The sequence below is a fragment of the Pongo pygmaeus genome, chromosome 10, assembly GCF_028885625.2.
Source record: "Pongo pygmaeus isolate AG05252 chromosome 10, NHGRI_mPonPyg2-v2.0_pri, whole genome shotgun sequence".
In the NCBI taxonomy this organism is placed as follows: Eukaryota; Metazoa; Chordata; class Mammalia; order Primates; family Hominidae; genus Pongo; species Pongo pygmaeus.
In genome coordinates, this window is record NC_072383.2 from 56247098 (window position 1) to 56253097 (window position 6000).

Genomic DNA, 6000 nt, shown 5'->3' on the forward strand with positions numbered 1-6000 from the left:
CTTACACAATGGGAGAAAATACTTGGAAAATGTGCTTCTGACAAAGGACTAAATATTCAGAATCTACAACAAACTCAAACAACTCAACAAGAAAAAAAGAAATAACCTCATTAAAAAGTGGGCAAAGGACATGAACAGAAAATTCTCAACAGACAACAAACATGAAAAAATACTGGACATCATTTATTATCAGAGAAATGCAAACTAAAACCACAATAAGAGACCATCTCACACCAGTCACAATGGCTATTACTAAAAACTAAAGAAAAAAAACCCCAACAGATATTGATAAGGATGCAGAGAAAAGAGAATGCTTATACACTGTTGATGGGAATGTAAATTAGCACAATCACCATGGAAAGCAGTATGGAAATTTCTCAAAGAACAAAAATAAAACTACCTTCTGATTCAGCAATCCCACTACAAGGCATATATGAAAAGGGAAAGAAATTATTATATCAAAAAGATATTGGCACTTGTATGTTTATTGCAGCACAATTCACAATAGTAAAGATATGGAATCAACCTAAGTGTCCATCAGTGGAGGACTGGATAAAGAAAATGTGGTATCTATATACCCTGGAATACTACTCAGCCATAAAAAAGAATAAAATCATGTCTTTTCAGCAACATGGGTGGAGCTGGAAACTATTATCCTAAGTGAAATAACTCAGAAACAGAAAACCAAATACCACTTATAAGTGGGAACTAAACAATGGGTACACCTGGACATGGACATACAGATGGAAATAATAAACACTGGAGGCTCCAAAAAGGATGAGAGTCAGAAGAGGATGAGAGTTGAAAAATTACCTATCGGATACAATGTTCATTATTCATGTGATGAGTATACTAGAATCCCAAATTCCACCATACACAATATAACAATGTTCATTATTCATGTGATGAGTACATTAGAAGCCCAAACTCCGCCATACACAATATATCCATGTAACAAACCTGCACACATGTACCTCCTGAATCTATAAATTTAAAAAAATAAAACAATTTGCATAATTTCAGAGTATTCTATTGTATGAATATGCATACTTTTATATTAATATTTTATTGAGTGATTGCTTGCTGGAGACAGGATCTCACTATTTTCACCAAGCTAGTCTCAAACTCCTGGCCTTAAGCAATGCTCCTGCCTCTGCCTCTGAAAGTGCTGGGATTACCAGCATGAATCACCATGCCCAACCCTAAAATTTTGTCTATTAAAAAATATTTGTGGGCATCTTCAATACTGTTAAATGACTTTAGAAACTGGACAAAAATGTTTTAAAAAGGAGTGAATATTTTAAAGCACATATTAATAGTGTAAATAGTCATCTGGAAGCATTGCATGTGTTCATGCTTCTTCCATGGTTTATGAGAATGCCTGATTCCATATGTTCTCATGAGTATTGAATAATGTCATGCTTTTAAAAATCTTTTCCAATTAGATATTTAAAAATTGCCTTCTCAATGATGAAGCATATTTTGTCCATGTTTTTTAGCCATCTTTATTTCTTCTCTGTTGAATTGTGTGCTTGGAATGGCAAAACATTTGAAGTTTTGCTATATTAAAAGTATGCCTTTATGGTTTCTGTTTTTATCACTGCTTAAAAAAGTATCCTAATATCAGATAAATCCTGATCTATATTTTCATTCAGTTAATTCATGATTTTACTTTTTAAATTCAACTTATTAATTTATTTCAAGTTTATTTTTCTCTAATGTCCAAGGTGGGATCTAATTTCATTTTTCGTTTCTGAAAGGTAAACTAATTGTTCTAGAAAGAACTACTGAATTATCTATCTGTATCTGTTCGGAATTTCTTTAAACAGGATAATGAAGCTGACAATGATGACGCTTTTCAATTAAATGATAATCTCTAGCTTTTAATCAGAGTGGTGGACCATTTATATTTAATGTAATTATTAATATGGTTGAGTTTAAATCTACTTTCTCATATTTGTTTTCTATTTGTTACACTATTTATATTCCTCCTTAAAATCCATCTTTGTTTTATGTTAAGTAATTTTAAGTATTTTATTTCAACTATTGATTTATTTGCTATTCTTTTTGCTATTTTTCTTAGTGGTTGCTCTAGAGTTTAGAATATACATTTTAAAACTTATCAGAGCCTACTATGAAATACTATTACACTACTTCACATGAAATGCAGACTCTTACAGCAGCAAAATTTTAGTATCCCCTCCCTATTCTTTGGGCTTTCACTGCCATATATTTTATTTCTGCATATGTTCCGAACTTCACAATACATTATTGTTATTTCGTTTTAAGCATAAAACAAATGAACAAATGAGAAAAAATATTTTTATTTACTTACATATTTACCACCTCCAGCACACGTTATTCCTTTCTGTAAATCTGAATTTTAATATGTTATCATTTTCCTTCTACTTGTAGAACTTTCTTAACATTTATTGCAGTGCAGGTGTGGACTATATTTTATGAAATAAATACCGATTTAAATCAATCAATCAAATCAGTCAATATCTTCTATTTACAAAAGTCAATCATTTTAAGAGTCTACTCTTCTTTGTAGTCTTTAGAATATTTTTAATTTTTCTTTCTCTGAAATTTCTATAGTTCCAAGTGTGAATCTTTCCTCTTTGTTTATTCTCAAAGTGAGATTTATTTAGTCTTGAGCTTCTCAAACATACAGCGGCTGGATGTGGGTGGAAAAGCATAGTCTTTAATTGACCATTAACTTGGTAATATTCAAATCCCTTCATATCCGTTTCCAAGTTCTTTCATGCTCCCAGTTCCCATTTCAATTCTCATTATCCAGAAGGTATTCTTATACTAAAACTCTATTACACCAAGGAAGGAAAGAAATCTTCTTTCTTATTTCCTAATATTCTTGTTACCTAATATTTTTAACTCCTTGATTTATGTAACACATGAAACACCACAATTCCCAATGTACACAGTTGCCAAGGCTCCTCTCTGTTGGTTTCCACATGCAAATCTTTACATGTGGAGGGTCTACACTTCCCAGAAACCATGCCTTATTGTAGGTTGTTTCTCTTACCTCTCAGCTACTTTTACAGGAATTATTGTCTCCAACTAAATGTTGGAAATTAGTTTTGGCTGAGAGTGAGGCAGTGATGTGTCTAACTCAATTGGACAGATATAATGTTTCTGTAAGAAAAATGGGTACATTTTTATTAATATTAATGATTTGAAAACTATATTTCTAGATTTTACATATTCCTTCCTTGAAATTGGATACCATCATCCAAAACTAATCAATTGTTGGGGGGGGGTCTTTAAATTGCTCTATACTTCCATCCTGCTTATTATCTTGACTTCTATTTGTTTGAGAAATAAGCTCGAAATGTAATTATCTCAAATAAGGAGACTTCAAGTCTGGAATATAATGCTTAGAAAAGTAATTGGCTTTTAATGCTCTTACTCATGATCCCTAAGGCTCTATTTGGATGAAAATACCAGAGACACTTGGAAAACTGTCTCTAAAAAACTTTAATGATGATTGACTTGATTCAGAAAAATTATTCACTCAACCCCACCTCATTCTCTATGTTAAATATTGAAATATAAAGTTATTGACTCTTAGTCAAATAACAAACTTGGCCATGTATGCCTGTTTCAGCTGTGGTAGCTTACTTCTGCAGGGTCAAGTAGTTCTAAATGAAATTGAATAAACATGGGGGTATTCAGACACCATGGATTATATTTAAATCCTAGACATTAAAATTTACATGGATTTGAGACAGCATTTATTGAAAATAACATAGTAGGAAGGCTTTCTTCTTCAATATCCTCAAAGTTAATATTTTTGAATCTCATGATACAGGGCTGACTAGTTTCTGAAAAAAAAGAAAGAATAAACCTGTAATAGTAATTTATCATTCTTGGCATTTTTCTTTCAGTTTAATTACTGCTGAGCAGCAGAACTGACACTTAATAAAAGTAAGAAGCATTTAAAAATCCTCATAGAAAATCTCCACATTACAGGAGAATTGAAAGGCTATAAGATACACCTGACCACACCCATCATCTTATTTTGTCGTTGAATTTCAAAGTACTCCATGTTAAAGCTTTAAAGACAATGCGACCCCAGAAGAGTAATGTGCTGATAGCCAGTAGGGCACCTGCTTCTGAGAGTCCATAATGTCTTTAATTTTTAAAGATTTTTTAAAAATCTTGCTCTCTTTTCTCCTCATCACAGTGGTATGGAACACTGTGGCCAAAATTCAGAGGGAGGTTGCACTGTTTCCCAAGCGACTCATCTACTATCAAATATCCTGAAAAACCAATCTTTTTGTTCTCTTTTTGCTTGACTGTAAGAATGAGCCCAGAGGACAGGCCCTTAGATGAGGGCAGAAAGCATAGACCAATACAATGTAGTTTGATGGGGCCAGGAGCTACCTCTGGCCTCTGAATTCTCCCCTCTCACCTCTCCTGATGCCCAACATTCGTATCTTTTGAACATTAGTTTTTTTTTTCAGACTTTCAGAGTCTCCCATTAAAAGGACCCTATTAAAGTATCATTAAGTAGTCTGACGATAAGACCTTTAGGATATAGAATAGAAATAGGAAGAAAGGAGCTACTTTAGGAAGATGATAAGAGAAGATAAACTCTTATTTAACCCCCTATTATGCAGTGGACATCTTTCCTGAAACTTTCTCAAACATTTTCTTATGCAATTATTCCAACAATCCTGTGACTTAGGTACAGATATGGAAACTAAAGCTCAGAGATGTCCAGTAATTTGCCTAAGGTCACACGGCTAGTTAATAGCACGTAAGAGTTTTCAAAGACAAGCATAAGCAAGGTATCTTCCTTCCCACAGTATAGTACTAAGGACAGTTTTACCAAGTGAATAGTTCCTAAATCAGTGCAATAAATGGCAATGGCAACAATCACCTTTAGAGATCTGGAGCATTTAAATATTTGTTGAATGAGACAGTAATGATCTGACTTAGTTTTCTGCTGGAAAAAAAAAAAAACATGAAAATCCCATTGAAATGAACCAAGATATTATAGATTAATTACTCCTGGAAAGATAGCAAAGCAATATTCTTCAGGTATAAGAAATATAAGCATCATTTACAAACTTAACACCAGAAATGACTACATAACAAACCTATAAGCTTAGTAACATAGGATGTGGGTTAGATGTGGCAAGAAAATTACACTTAGAAGAAATAAATTAATTTCCATTAGCCAAATTTCATGGATTAAAAGAATAAGCACACTAGATAAAAGGTAAAAGTTAATGGGATTTTGAAGCAATTCAATAACTATTTAAAAATACTCAAGCTACACAGTGTCAAAACAGTCATAAGATATGGGGGGAAAATAATCAAAAGCATAATTACTAGAATTGAATGCTGTTGGTTTCATGGAATTAAACATCATTTAAAAGTCAAAAATATTTAGTTAGCCCCAATTAAATGTTTAAAATTCCAATTCTGTTTGACATTCCCAACTCCAAAGAAGTATCAGGAGACCTACGCATACCATGCACTGAATGGCTGGGTGTTATGTAGGACTCAAAGGTGGAAGGAAGTGGTCTCTCTTCCCCTCTAGGAGTTCACAACTGGTTGAAGCGACAGTTACATATACTTATTATGTCTTCAAAGCCAAGTGGTGTGGTAACTGTTTTAAGAGAGTTTTAGAGCTAGTGCTATGGCAGGCTTGTGAGTGCGACATTAACATTCACGGGTGCTGTTAGTGCTGTTATTTGAAGGAGAGAGAAAGACGTCCCCAAGTTACCTACAGCCTGATTCGGATAAGAAAGCTAATACCCTGAACATAGATTTTGATTCAGCCAGACTTGTTCTGCCTGTGGGGAGACAGCCTTGAATCGGAAGCAAAACAACTCATTTTATGCTTTTTCCCCATTCTTTTCTCCCTTTGGCTTGTTGAGATTCTCCCAACGTGATAGTATGTACTTCTATTTTAATGACAAAAGGCTGTCGTGATTTCTCTTGGACCACAGTGATTTTGGTATGCTTATC